Source organism: Vombatus ursinus, unplaced genomic scaffold (assembly GCF_900497805.2).
Source record: "Vombatus ursinus unplaced genomic scaffold, bare-nosed wombat genome assembly UNPS02012179.1, whole genome shotgun sequence".
Classification (NCBI taxonomy): domain Eukaryota; kingdom Metazoa; phylum Chordata; class Mammalia; order Diprotodontia; family Vombatidae; genus Vombatus; species Vombatus ursinus.
This window is the reverse complement of record NW_020951957.1, coordinates 4,509,609-4,526,088: the sequence shown is the minus strand read 5'-3', so window position 1 is coordinate 4,526,088 and position 16,480 is coordinate 4,509,609.

Genomic DNA, 16,480 nt, shown 5'->3' with positions numbered 1-16,480 from the left:
AGAAGAAGAAGAAGAAGAAGAAGAAGAAGAAGAAGAAGAAGAAGAAGAAGAAGAAGAAGAAGAAGAAGATAAAGTGAAGCAATAAATATCATGGCATTTGTCTGGGTGAAGGGGAGCATAGATAATATATTGGAACCAGCTCCAATAATAAATCACTAATTTTGATTTTATTCTATTCCTTTTCCCACTTTGGATTTCCTTTATAAAGAAGAAGATTAGATTTGGGGGAGAAGGAAGGCAACATAATAGGAGAGAACAAAGAAAAAATAAACCTCTCCACCTTCTATCACCACCCCCTGTCAAGTGTGTATGTGTGAGTGTGTGTGTGTTTGTGTGTGTGTGTGTGTGTGTATGTGTGCGTAGTATGCAGGTTGAAATTTAAAAAGTCAAAGGAAGAGAGAGAGAGAAGAAAGTTTAATTGCTAAAATCAAAATTAAAATAGAGAAATTAACAACAGATGAAGAGGAAAATAAAGGAAAATGCCATAACATAAAGTATAAATGTAATAGATGAATATTTATGAAATATAAAATAATCACATTAAAGAAAATAAAATAAAAAATGTGAACAAACCAGTTTCAAAAACTGGAATTAAACAAGTTATAAATATATTCTAAAACTAAAAGAAAACCAAGAAACAACAATAACAACAAATGTGCTCAGGTGAATTCGTAAGTGAATTATATTAAAAAAGAAGAATTAACTCCTACATTACATACATTATTTTGAAAAAAAATGCTGCTAGAAGTCAATTTGCCCAAGTCCTTCTATGAAGCACATGTCCTGTTACTCAAAACTGGGAGAGATAAAACAAAGAAAGGCAATGAAGGATCAATATCATTAATATGTTTTGATATTAGCAATACTAGTATTAGGAATAGCAATATTAGGAATAACAATATTAGGAAAGAAAATCTGATAATGTATTGAAAAGATTATTCAGTGTGATTATTTTGGGTTTGTATCAAAAGGACAGTAATATTTAACCATAGGAAAAATATTAACATTTGGATAATAGTCATAATAGAAGCAAAATGATGTAATCACATGAATAAATTCCCCAAGTGTATAATAAAATATAGCACTCACGTATATATGTAAATGTATACATATACATATACATGCATGTGTATATGTATATATGTATAAATATAAATAAATATGTAAATGTAAATATGTAAAAATAAATAGGTATATATTATATGTAAATATGTGTGTATACCTATACATGTCTATATACATACATATATACATACATATGTATGTGCACTACATGTAAAAACAGTTTTTAATTTTTAGTTATATAGTGTGTCCTTGCCATCCACCAAACTCTCTCTTCTTCATATTCCTCTCTTAAGAAGGCAAACAATTTGGCATTGATTATACCTGCGCAATCATGAAAAATATATTTCTAAATTAGTCATATCTTGAAAGAAAACACATATCTCTGCCCCCAAAATACCAGAAAAATAAAAAAAAAAGTTTCAAATAGTATGCTTTTATCTGAATCTACCCTCCATCAGTTCTTTCTCTGGAGGTAGATAGCATTTTTCTGCATAAGTCCTTCAGAATGGTCTTAGCTCATTACATTACTGAGAAAAGTGAAGTCATTCACAGTTGATCGTCCTACAACATTGTTACTGTGTACAACTTTTTTTCCTGGTTCTGCTCACTTCACTTTGCATCAGTTCATGGAAGTCTTTCCAACTTTTTGTTTGTTTGTTTTTTGTTTGTAAAAGATCCTGCTTGTCCTTTCTTATAGTGCAATAGTCTTCCATCACAACCATGTACCATAACTTGTTTAGCCATTCCCCTGTTGATGGTCATCCCCTTAATTTCCAATTATTTGCTGCCTCACACACAGCAAGCTGCTATGAATATTTTTTGTACATATAGGCCATTTTTCTTAGTAGTTGTATTACTGGGTCAAAGAGTAACCCTTTGGATATATTTGCAAATTGATCTCCTGAATCAGTTTTCAACTCCACCAACAATGGACTAGTGTCCCAGTTTTCTCACATCCTCTCTGACATTGGTAATTTTTTTTCTTTTTTTTAGCTAATTTGCAAGGTGTGAGGGTGTACCTCAGAATTGTTTTAATCTGAATGGGAAATTTCCTGAACAAAACAACGGTAATAATGATACTAACATTTGTTCCACATATATATCTAATTTGATCCGCACAAGAACCTTATGAGGTAGGTGTTACATTATCCCCATTTCAGACATAAAGAAATGGAATGAGAGAGGTTCAGTCTTTTATGTAGGTCACCCACCTAATATGTTTGATGTAGAACTTTAATTTTTTTATTTCAAATCAAGTATTTCATCCAACTTTTTATCTCAATGTCTCAAAAATGAATGTTTTCACTGACCATATGAGTATGTTCCAAATCAGTCATTATAAGAAAAATCTACATTAAAAAGGGCTCTGAGATTTTACCTCAATACCAATAGTAATGGCACAATTGACAAAAATAAAAAATGAAGCATCACTAAAGCAGTATTAATTCAGCTTCAAATTTGTGCAAATAATCTGGAAAAGATAGTAATTATACTAACAAAAATCACTAGACTTCATATTCAATGACCCAGTGAAACCATTACATATACACTAGTGAGATGTAAGATAGAGGAAATATATGTTTTATAATTTTATATAAAGCATAGATACTTTCTGAAAAAGACTGGCATGTCAGGATCAATAGAATGATCCCATAATACATTAATTATTCCTTATTATAGTCAATTAAACACTAGGGAATTTTCTATATACCAAAAAAAGAAAAATTCTAAAGAGCCAATTTGAATAGCAAAGAATGGTTAGCACCCATAAATTGGGGAATAGTTAAAGAACGTATTATTTGTAAATGTAAAAGAACACACTGTGTCACGAGAAAGCAAAAGAAAATATGAAGAATTCAGAGAAATTTGGGAGTATTGTATTAAGTGACAGAGCAAAGTGAATAGAGCTAAGAGAACAATTTACACAGAAAGAACAATGATAAGAAGGAAATTAATATTGAAAGATTTCAGAACTCTGATCAATGCAGCAATAAACTGTGACTTCTGAGGAAAGATTGTGAATCAAGTTCTATACCTCTGGGAAGAGAGGCAGGATGCTTCTTATGTGGAATGGGCCATGCATTTTTAGACATGGTCAATGTATTTATCTGTTTTGTTTAAGTGCATTTATTTTTTATTTATTTATTTGCAAGGGAAGGCTCTATTGGGGGATGAAAACATTTGTTGGGAAGTCAGAACAATAAAATTTTCTTAGAGGGCTTTCATAAATATTTTTAAAGATTATTGAATTGAATCATTAATAAACTGCCAATTTTTATTTCTATTATTTAATGAAATTAAATAATCAGGGAAGGCAACTTAAACACTCTATATGGAGGAAAGAGAAACTAGAACATGAAGAGGATAAGATAGTATTGATCAGACCTTCATTAGCAATGAGTAAGAAAAATTGCATTTTCATATTTATGTAGGAGAGGTACAGGCTAGATGCAAAAAAGAACTACTCTTAATAGAAGAATGATGTGGATTTTCCAGTATCTTGTCAACTGCAATAAGGAGTAATGTACATATTGTGGGGCTCTTCCATTGTTCCTGCTATGTCACTCTTTTCTTAAAAGATATGTGCTTTGTATAAAATTATTAAACACATATTGCTAAACAGACTATTTTAAAATAAAATAAAAGTACTTTTAAAATAAAAGTGCTTAACAGAAAAACTACATAGATAAGACTATCTGTCATCAGGGGTTACAATTTGCAGGATTAAATTTCAATATGCAAAGCAACAATTCCAAGACAAAGAAAATTTCATCAAACCTCATCCCATGACCATCTACAACATTTCAAATATTTGGATATCTAACTTTTAATTTAGAATATGTGAAATTTGATACTATCTGATCACTAAATTGTTCTAAAAATGCATTTCACATTAATTATCCATTTTCCCTTGGACATTGTCCAAGTACTGATTTGAGAAAAAAAATATTCTGAAGTCACTGGGGAAGTAAAAATAATAAAAATTCTTAGGTGGGGGGATGGGCTCAAATTGTTACATTAGATATTCAGGGGAGAGAGAGAGAGAGAGAGAAAGAGAGAAGAGAGAAGACAGAAAGGTCAGATAAGGTTGAGATAAGCTTTCCTTATCTGAACCAACTAATCATATATTTTGACATTTCTCTACCATGGTTTAAGTACTCCATTTCTTCTTCTCATATAGCAGTGAAATGGGAAATTTAGCAACAGAAAGCATATAAAGTGCTGAATTACTTCAGCAACTTCTCAAAATAGCTACTGGTATAAAAAGAGATGAAAAAAATGTCATTAAATAAGCTGGTGTGTCAGAACTGGAAAATAACCCTTAAGCCATGGTTAGATTAGTCAAAATCACTATAAATAGATTGTGTCCACAGAGTATCATTAAATGCTTACTGTATTGCTCTAACAGAGGTAAATAAAATATTTATTATCAGATTATAATAGAATTCAAACTACTCCCTGACAGATTGGAAAGCACCCTTAAGTAAGTTTTCTTATACTTTCCTGTTTTTTTTTTCCCTCATTAACAAGCATGCAGCAAATGTTTTGATATGGTGTGTACAATGAGTATCCTGGTAATACCTGACTCTAGGGCTCCTGTGCATCCATTAGGTTGTACCATAAGTATCACAAGGCATGTTTGAGATTGTGGGAACTATCTGGTCTTAGTTACTCTCATGTAACAGAAAACTTGCTGGCAGCTAGGTGACAGAAGGCATAGAACACTGGACCAGGAGTCAGGAAAACCTGAGTGCCAATCCAGCTTCAGATAGTTACTAGCTGTGTGACCCTGCTTGCTATCTGCCTCAGTTTCTTTAATTGAAAAATTAGGAAAATAATATTACCTATCATCCATGGTTGCTATGAAGATAAAACAAGATGATATTTGTAAAGCATTTTGCAATCGTTAAAAAGCTATATAAACACTAGTTATTACTGGATATGGCTGAATATTGGATTCCTAGAAAGGGAAAAGAAAAGAAAACAAAACTGAAGAGGAAAAGGGATATACCAACAAAGTTGGCTAGTTTCCCAATGGGAAAGTCATTCCAGGGAAGGCAGGTTGACAAAGGAGAGGAGAAAGTAATTGGGTCCTCCAAGGAATGATGTGATTCTGGGCTAGGTGAAGAATTTCTGTACTACCCTTTTGAACCCAAGTATGAGTTCTTCTGACAGTTGGGAGACAGAGTTAAGGGGCAGGAATCAACAGAGATACAACATTGAGGAACAAATCAAAGCCTTCATTGTCAGTGAGTTACGAATACTGGGAAGGTCTGGGGAAAGGGTTACTGAGAAGTGCAAAATACTTTTCCCTATTTGAAGGGAGGGAAAGATCTTAATCCCAGGAAACTGGTCAGGAAGACTATATACACACATAAATACATACATACATACATACATACATACATACATACATACATACATGCATACATACATACATACATATATATACACACACATACATATATATATATATTCCTAGGGAAGGCAGTGTTTATCAGAGAAGGAAGGAAAATGGTTTTGACTATTTTCTTCAAAGTATATCCTTTTTAGTTTTGTCAAGATAAATAAAGTGCGCCCTATATATGATTATTGGTTAATTTTCATGCTTGTATGAGAGCTAGGATCTTTTTTACCTTTTTCCATAGAGATCAGACACAAGTCAAATTCAGATGATTCCAAGGTGTGATTTGAGTGCACTTATGCTACACATGATTGGTGAGAAGTCTGCAAGAATGAGCCTCATCTCTATAAACACAAAGCCTACCTCTGGGCCACAGGTTATAGATTATTTCTTAAATCCTTGTAATATTATTTATCTTTCCTTTGCTAAAAACCACAATCTATTCATTATACTTTCTTATGATACTTGATGCTAATCCAGTCACTTCTAAAAATCATCCTTGATGAATCTCTCTTATGTGGTAGAGGCCTTCAGTCTTCTAAGATTTCTTGCCTCCAATGCAAGGCCTTTTATATTATGCCTTTATTTTCATTAAACAACTAGTTCACCTTTATAGTTGTACATTTCCTCCATATTCTATTCTATGCCATGTCTATGATGAAGAACATCATTGACAATAAACTACATAGCATACTGACATCAAGCACTGACATTTCTAATGATGTTTGCAACATGGTATTTTGATTCTTCTGAAATCATTGTGTGAAATTACAGTGATTTTTTTTTTTTTGGTTTGGCTAAATTTTTGTTAAACATATTATGATTATTATGGACAATACACTGGAGAAAGCACAAAAGGCTTTTTTTTTTTAATTTTAAGATTGTGAGATTTCCATGAATAGAAGTAGTTAGAGAATATAACTCAGGTTTCAAAACCCTGAGGCATTTTGTGAGCAAGTGATGGTTGATATTTTTGTCACTGATGGACAATATGAATACTTAACACTATGTGCCTATGTGAGGGGTGGAACTAGTATCAGAACTTGGGAGAAGAGAAAACTTCCTTTATAGTGAAAGGGAATGTATGGTACTATACCCTCTTAGATGAGCAAACTGGAGAGAAAGATAAAAGATTTACAAAGTCAGACAGGGGAAACATAGTCTTCCAACTCAATTTGTCTCTGTACAGACTTTGAGGAATTTTCTGCTGGATGGGATTGAGGATTCTTATTTGAGCTAAAACATCTTGCTCCCAGTAGGAGAGCTCATTCACTCTGTACATTATCTGGTATATTCTAACCTGCATATTTTATCTGGTTTATGATGCAAAGTGAAGCAAATGTAACCTGGAAAATAATATGCACAAGGACTAAAAATAACATGAAAGAAGAACAGGAACAACTCTATGATATCATAATGACCAGCTTAATTCCAAAGAAGAGATAAGAAAGACACCTACTCCACTTTTGCCAGGGTAAGAACTATGGGTGCTGAATACAAAACTTAATAGATATTCTGTATGCTTTGGTTAGTTGTGCTGAACAGTTTTTACTCAAGTACCCTAACACCCCAGTTCCTTAGCTAGCTCAGTTTCCGTGATCATTCTACTTCAGCTTGACACAGAGTTGGTCAACCCTTGCTCTAGTCATTCCCCGCAAGTGTTCCATTTTTGTTGTTGTAATTTATGAACTTCAAAATTCCTATATCTGATCATTATATTGTGTTATTCCATTGTTTCCTATGCCTTACTATCCCTATTTGTTCTTTCATTTCACCATGACCTCCATTTACTCCCTCCTTCTCTTCTTTACCTGGGCCTCATCCTTTTATTGGTTGCTGTTACATTATATCTCTTCCTTCTTCCCCATCTCAATCCCTTGGTGAACATACTCAGCTCTGCACAGTCTTCCTCTCATGTGTCTCATGCTTCTTTGTCCTGTTGATAATTATGCCTTGCTGACCCCCAATTCTCATCAGCAGCCTACTTAACTCTTATTCTGTGCTTCTATTTGGAGCTGTGAATAGAAGAGAGTGGACAGGCTAGTGTCCTTAAACTCCAACTCCTCTCCACACATGAATAAATAATGAGCAAAATTACAGAGATATCAATACGTATGTTCATTCCTGGGAGCTTCATTCAGAAAATGTGTGTACTTGCACATACATACATGTATACACATGTGTTTATGTGTATGTGTGTGTAAAATCTACATAGGCAACATGTACCTTGTACAAAGTTACAGAAATGAAAAGGCATAGAGTGCATTTGTGCAAATTAAATACTCCAGTTGGCTAAAGCATAGCTCATACAAAACTTGAGTATGACTGAAGCCTTCTGCCTACTCTCTACTATGTTATATTCAATATAAAATCTAACAAATGTTAATGCCATAATTATTGTCATCCACAACAGTATTTAATTAATTGCTTACTCTGTACAACGTTCTTGGAGCTATTGGCATCCGTAAATTACCAAAACTTTGGAAGGCATATAAAGGAAAGAGAATGGTAGCGAAAGGAAGGGAACGGAAGAGGGAAAGAAAGGAAGAGCAAATGGAAGAAAAGAGGAAACAGTAAAATCTAATACAATAAAGTTTATTTGGTATGTTAGGGAGTTAAAACATTGTTATTGGTTTAAAAATGCAAAGAATTTGTGCATTAGTCAGTATGGGGAACTCCTTTCATCTTCATTGAATCACAACATATCTAAAAGTTAGTAGGTAAGTCCTAGAGAGTTGTCTGAAGCAAATATAGATCAATTGACTTGCCCAGGTAATAAGAGCCAGAAGTGGCCTTTAACCTAGGTGTCTCTGACTCCAATTTAACCAAGAAATTTTGGTTGCCTCTTATGGAAAAAAGTCCAGTTAAAAACAGGAACTATTAAAAAAGAACATGTTAAATTAATAAGGCCAATAAAGCTCCATGATAGACATAAAATGTAAGGTTTCTCTGAGTCAATTACCAGGATACAGAAGAGAATAGGCACCCATAATGCTTAATTGGGGAAAAGAAGATGATGAATTAACAGATTCTAGACTATTAACCTGTAATTGTTCAAGAACCTCTTAATGTCTCTACTTTTGTTCATAGCCTCCCATTTTATTCAAAGGCATAAAATTAATTAACTTCTAGGTTTATTCTATTAACTAGATATTAATAAAATTGATTACAATTGCATTTTCATCACTGATTTTCTGAGCTTGATTAATCAACATTTTAATATATTCCTCTTTGTTCAGAAACACTTGTTTCTTTTCTCTCCAATCCAATTATCTTTTTTTTTTTAATTTTTGTTTTGTTTTTAGTATATATTGTTAACAGCCTGCTAGGTAGAGAAATAAGTTTGCTATTAAATGCACTAGCTTCTCTGGCTTAATGGCTATTATAATCACCTGTTGTGATCTATCCCCTAGGATCGAGGAATTCACTACTGATGATCCTAGAACAATTTACCCATAATTCTGTCACATAGTACAGAATTTATGAAGCATTGGAGAAAGGAAATTAAAAAGATATAGAGAGGTTGGCTTCTCTGCAGGCACAATGTTGAGTCTTGGAGGTCTTGCCATCAAATAGTTATAATGTCTGCCTTCTGGCAGGGTGTGTGGATGACCTGTGTTATTACTATGTGGTAGGCACTATTAAGCAGTGGAGAGTCAAAAGAAGGCAAAAGCAGTTATTTCCTTAAAGTAACTCACATTCCAGTAGGTAAGATGGGCAAATAATTAGGTGCAAACAAAATATCAGAAAGAAGACATCCACAACATCTGAAGGGAAAAGAAAAGGCCCCCTACAGCTGGTATTTCAGATGTATTTTGAAGTCAGAAATTCTAAGAGGTAGAAATGAGAAGGGAGAGAGAATTTCAGGCAAGGGTTCCAACAAATTTAAAGGCACTGAAATGAAACTTAGAGTGTTGTATAAAAAGAGCAACAAATAAACAAGAAGAGCTGAATTATTGAGTATATTGAGATGAATAAAGTTTGAAAAGACTGGCGTATACAGGTATGGGCCAGATTATGAAAAATTTAAATGTCAAAGAATTCCATATATGTTCTTGGGAGCAGTAGGAAGCCCCTGTACTTTACTCACAGGGGAGTAATACGATCAGCTTTAGAAAAATATTTTTGGCAACTGAGTACAAAATGGGTCGGAGTGGTAGGAGATTTAAGATATAGGAGACTGATTAGAAGAAACTGAAATAGAGTGAGTCCAGAGAAGAAGGACTTCATCAGATGATGAAGTTTCAATCTAGAATCATGACTGGGAAAGGGACATAACAGAAGAAATATTATGAAGATGGCACCACTGATTGGGTCTGCTTGGAGTTGTGGGAGCAATTGATATAAAACCCAGAGCACAAGTTTTCATCAAAGGAAATGTGTTAATACTATGAACAGAGCCCAAAGGGTACACAGCATCTATATAATCCCCTGATTCTGAACCAGGGATGCTTAATCTTTATTTTGTTCTTGTTGTTCCATGGACTACTTTGTCAGTCTGATGAAACCTATGGAATATTGCCATATTTTTAAATACATAAAACAAATACATAGAATTATAAAGGGAAATAATTACATTTGAAAGATATATTACATTATTATATTAAAGTTATATTATAGTTATGGAAATATATTCCTCATCTTTCATCACCCAGATGTCTCTTACCACTATCTTTTCAAATAACAGGGTGATACTTCTCCTTGCCAAGGCAAAACCATACGTGTGTATGTGTGTGTGTGTGTATGTATGTGGGTATGTGTATGCATATTTATATATGTATGTATATGTATATATAGTGTATTAATAATCTCTATATCTACATAAGTGTATATCTACATGCATGCGGTACACACCGAGACACATATAATTACAAATGCATGGTTCCCAGGTTAAGAAGCCTTGCTCCAGATCAATAAAAATTCCAATGAAAAAGTGAATGCACCATGTTCCTAGAACCTATTACTTCTCATAAATTTTTAAGAACCTCTGCTTTCTACTAGTATGAAATTTGTGGTGGGGAAATATTTTATTACTACCTCCAAATTTATTCTGTTGTGCTCAAGTCTGCTATCAGACCTCTTCCAGAATGTATTGACACTAAAATTAATCAATTTATTTGATTCAAATTTTTATTAGATTTTTAAAATCTTACAAATGTTGCTTTAAAATAATATTCGACATTTCTATGGCATTTTCAAGTCAAGTGAACAAACCTTTATTAAGTGTCTCTGATATGCCAGGGGATATAGCGCCTCCTATGTTAAGGGCTGATGATACAATGAAGGATAAAAACAGTCTCTGCTTTCTAAGAGTTCAGGTTCTAATGGGAGAGAGTTGATGCAATCAATGATACACAAACAAAATGTAAACAGGATAAATTTTAAGATTTATTTTGACTTAAATCCTAAACCAATGTATTATTAGCACATGAGGGTGACCTTAGTCTCTCAATATCCTTGTCATCAAAGGATAAGTTCTGCCTGGTTCTATGAAGTTATAGTGACTTTAGGTACCAGCAAATGCTTCATTGTATATATTGTTCCATGACCAACCTAGATAAGATCATAGAAATTAACCAACAGATTTGTTTCAAGATGAAGTTTGAGGGCACATTAGCACTTATAGGGCTTCTGCCAAATTTTATCCAGGGCCTTGACAGTTTCTGGGACACAATAAGTGCTTTAATAAATGGTTACTGAGTGAGTGAGTGAGTGATAGAGGTGAGATCTATTTTAGTAGAGCAAGGACTTATCCTAATTAACTCTCAACTCCTTGAAATACTGAGATATGTAAGATTTGAAAAACAGTTTCCTTATTTAAAAAAAAAAACACCTTGGGAAGCAAAGAATATACATAATCATAGCATAATGACTTTAGGGCTAGAAAAGCCCTAGGAATTATCTAATCAAATTCTCTCCTTTTACAGATGAGTAAACTGAGACTCAGTGATGTTACATTATTCACAGGATTATAGATTTATAGCTGGAAGGGAATCTTTGAGACCATCAACTTCAAGCCCTCATTTTACAAAGAAGGAAACTGAGACCTAGAAAGGTGAGAACTAGAAAAGTCAGTCAATAAATATGCATGCAATGTGTCCTATTTGTCAGGCACTATAGAAATTTCTTGGGATACAAAACAAAAGGTAAAAGATAGTCCATACTCTTAAGGAAGTCGCAGTGTAATGGGGGAGACCATACTGAAATAGCAATATACAAACAATACATATACAAGATAAATTTTAAATGATCAATAGAGACATTAGAATTAAGGGGGAGCAATGTATAGAAAAATATTGCCTGTTAAAGGTAGAATTTTAGCTGGGTCTTGACTTTTAGGAAGCCAATGAAGACTGCAAGTAGAGATGAGGAAACAGCATTCTAGGTATAGGAGACAATCTGTGAAAATGTGCTATTAGGAGATGGAAGTTCTTATTGGGGAAAAAAAAAAACCTGAAACTAAAACTAAAAGAAAGAACTATCTTACTTACCACAAGGACATTTCCAATCATTTTCCTGCCACATCAAACCTCTCATTACTGCCCCTTCTTCCACGTCTCTGCTGACAAACTTTCCTTATATTTGACAAAATAACTGTAGCTATTAGAAACTTTTTTGCCCCCTTCTTCCTCATCTCTCACCACCCAGATATCTTTTGCCACTATCTCCTCTTTCATCGTTGTCTCACATAATAGGGTTGTGCTTCTCCTTACCAAGGCAAACCACTCTTAGAAGGAGAAGTGATCCCATTCCACTCCTTCTTCTCCAAGCTGTTGATTCCTCTACCATCCCTGGTCTCACTTATCTTCAATCTATCACTGTCTGCTGGCTGCTTCCTTACTGTCCACACTCTCCCGTCATCAAAAACCTTTCACTTGATCCATTCATCATTAGTTATTGCCCCACACTTCTCTTCCCTTGTGTGCCTAAAATTCTTGACAAAGTTGTATAGGATAGCTTTTCTTCACTTTTTCTTCTTACGCTTTTTCTCAACTTTCTACAATTTAGTTTCTGTGCTGACCATTCAATTACTCTGTCTAAAGTCACAAGTATTTTCTTAATTCGCAAATCTAATGGTCTTTTTAGAATCTTTTTTTTTTGCCTTTCCCTCCCTTGCAGCTTTTGATACAGTTGATCATTTTCCTCCTTTTATTGATACTTTCTTCTTTAGTTGGTTTTTCTTTTTTAGTATTTTTTTTGGTGTTACTATTATCTGTCTCCTACTGATCATGCTGTTCCTTCTAAGGCTTCTTTTCTGGATCTTCATCCAAATTACAGCTACTAACTATAGGTGTCCCACAGGACTCTATCCTGTACCCTCTTCTCATTTCCTTCCATTCTTTTTCCTTTAATTGTGTAATCAGCTTCCATAGATTCAAAAGCCCTTATAACCTTTTTATACTGATGGTTCTCAAATCTGCTTAAACTCTCTGCTGACATCGAGTCACTTTTTAAAAACTATATGTTGGATATCTCAAACTAGACATATTGTAGGTTTCTTAAGTTCAATGTGTCCAAAATTGAACTTTTTATTGCCCCCCCATCCCAATCTTTTCTTCATTTCCTACAGATTATATAGCTAGTAAATATCTGACTCAGGATCTGAATCCAGTTCTTATTGACTCCAAACCTAGTGCTCCATCCCTTAAACCACATTGTCTGTTTTATATATTAGTACCATTTAACACATGAAGTGTCCTGGGACTCATAAAAGTTAAGCAACTTGCCTGAGGATGCAAAATGTTCCCTCATCATCCACCTTAGAATTCTGAACTTGTTTCAAAGCTCATGTGTTACCTCCTAGTACTGTTTTCTGCCCCACCCCTATTTGCTACTTTTTCCCGAATGCCTATGAACTTAGTATGAATATGCATTTTGAATAGTTTCCACCCATTGTATATGAACTTTTTAAGGACAGATTCAGCTTGATTTTTTTTTTCTTTGCATTACCAGTCTCAGCACTGTGCATGATTATAGTAAATATTTAATAAATTCTTGTTGAAGTAAAAAAATACATATAAAAATTGTTAGAAACAAGCTTAGGATACAGATCTTTTGACTACAAATTTAGACCTCTTGGCATTATAAAATAAGAAACTTGCATAATGATTCCTCTGATCTTGAAGAGAATGGTTCATTAGGAAAAATATTAGTTTTTTTTCAAGATTATCAATCTTTAAAATATTATCAAAGTCCAGAATCTAAGATTCTCAAAAAGATATTAAAAAATGAAAACTCTTATTTTATATATCTGTGATATCATAAATTTACCATTGGAAGGACCTTTGAGATGAACTCGTTCAATCCCTTCATTTTATAGGAATAGATTTCCAGGGCATTTAAAGGACTTGTCCATGGTAACAAATGTAATTGTAAACATCAAACCTTATATTAAACCCAATGTCTTCTGACTCCGTATCCACTGTTTGCTCCCTTGTCCATATTTGACCTCCAGGTGTGACATAGTATATTGACAAAATTTGGACTCTGAAATATCTTCACATTACTGTTCCATTGAGGCCCTGACTTTTTTCTTATCAGTGTATTTATACATGTGTACTTTCAATTATTCCTTGAAAAAGTATTTTGTGCTTTATGTATATTGTTATTGAAATTAATATTAAAATATCCAAATTGAGAGCCTCAAATGATGCATGCAAATGTGTGTGTATTGAATTCTCAAATGAAGATCAGAGTTATAAGAAATCTAGAAATTTATAAGTCATTTCATCAAGCAGGAAATAAACACAGATGCTCATTAAAGCTGTTTTGAGGGTGATGTAGAAAAAAATAGACTTTATTTTATGAGTTTTTTAAAGTCTACTGATTCATAAAGATCTACTATGTCTGTTATGGTCAGGTTACATGGATATCATGTAAGAGATCTGGTTGCCACATTTTAAGAAGGATATTGATAACCTAAGAAACATCCCAAGGAGGATAACATGAATAATGAAGGTTTTCAAGTTTATGCCTGATGAGGAACAGTTAAATAAAGTGAAGATATTTAAAGTGAAAAAAGAAGTCTTAGGGGAAATTAAGATACCTATCTTAAAGCACTTGAAGAACTGTTATTTTACATAGAAATTAGACTTCTTTTCCTTGTCATTAAAGGGCAGAATTTACAATGATGGACAGAATTTGTATATATGTATATGTGTGTGTGTGTGTGTAATGTCATAAGAAGAGGCTGAAAATGATAGTGAGGAGCAAGGAAAATCTGGAAAATCTCTATTTCTCTTGGCCTTGTGTATCAAGGATATTAGGGGAAAAATCAATTAGCCTTAAGACAAATTGCAAAAAAAATGTAGTGACTTCAATCACTAAACAGATATTTGTTAAAGTCTTGTTATATGCTAGGTCCTGGTAATGCTAAGTGCTGGGGAATAAAAAAAAATAAAAAAAAACTGTCCCTGACTTTCAAGGAATCCATATATGTGTGTGTACATATATATGTACACACACATATACACACTCACACATACATATATGTATACATGAATGTATACACATGTTATATACACATATATGTATGTGTGTATAAAATATACATGTGTATATGTGTTTATGAGTGTATATATGTACGTATATATGCATACATATGCATATACATATACACACGCACACACACACATATACATACATACATATACATATACATACACACACACATACATACACACACACATATATATTTGGAAAAAGGAAAGTGGAGAAATAAAGAGTGAATCAGGAGAGGGTGGTCAGATTGAGTTTATTATGTACCCAGAGAGCAACAGTAGCCTGTTCACAGTGCCTTGACTGCTGAGCCCATACTGATCTCATGCCTGTGCTGGAAGTCTGTTATGCTCATATTCCTAAATTAATACACCATACACTTTGGGGAACTTCCTTTTGGGTGAACTCTAAGACTCTCTCTCTCTCTCTCTCTCTCTCTCTCTTTCTCTCTCTCTCTCTCTCTCTCTCTCTTTCTCTCTCTCCTGAAATACTTTTCTCCCAATGGAAGAGCTCCTTCACTTCATATTTTCTGCTACTTTCATATGTATTTCTCTGATTTCTGTTTTGCTATCAAATTGGGTATATGGATTTTCTTCACTAAATGAACATAGGTATGTTCATTGCGGAACTAGTATTTGGTAAAAAAGAGGTCAAGCCTTGGATATAAAGAGTGAAATTCTCCTCTTCCTAAATAATAAATTGCAATCAGTTGTTATTTTGACTTTGATCACATCCCCTAGACTAACAAGTGAAGCAACTAGGTGGCACAGTGGATAAAATGTCAGATCTGGAGGCATGGAGTTTAAATCTGATCTAAGACATTTCCTGGCTATGTGATCTTGAGCAAGTTACTTAATCTCTGATTGTCTTATTTTCCTTATCTGTAAAATGGGTATAAAAATAGCACCTTACGGTTTTTGTGAGGATCAAATTGGCTAATAATTGTAACATGCTTAGAACAGTGCCTGGTACATAATAACCATTATATAAATGTTAGTGATGATGATGATGATGATGATGATGATGATGATGATGATGATGATGATGATACAGGTAGAAATAATTCTCATTTAGTCCCCCCTCTCTCTGAGGAAAGCAGAGTATCTCTGACTCCAACTTCTTGCATCCTTTCCTGGTAAGAATTACAGTCTCCCTTGGGAATGGTAGAAGAGAAGAGGCTAAAATTGTCTATTCTGCCTCCCTGTGACAAACCCAAAGGAAACATGCTACATGTGGGGTACAGCCCATGCAAAATATGGGCCTCACTACGATATTTGATGCTGTAGGGGATAGGCTGTGTTGCTTTATTGGACTGAGGGTGAAGTGAGCCTCAAGTCAAAAAGATCTGAAATTTAATAATTTCAGAAATTTAATAATTAGGCAAGGCCTCAGAAATTTAATAATTAGGCAAGGCATTTAACCTTTGCTTGTCTCAGTTTCCTCAAACGTAAAATAAAGATTATAATAAAACATAACTTTCAGTGTTGTTGTGACAATCAAAGGAGAAACTTA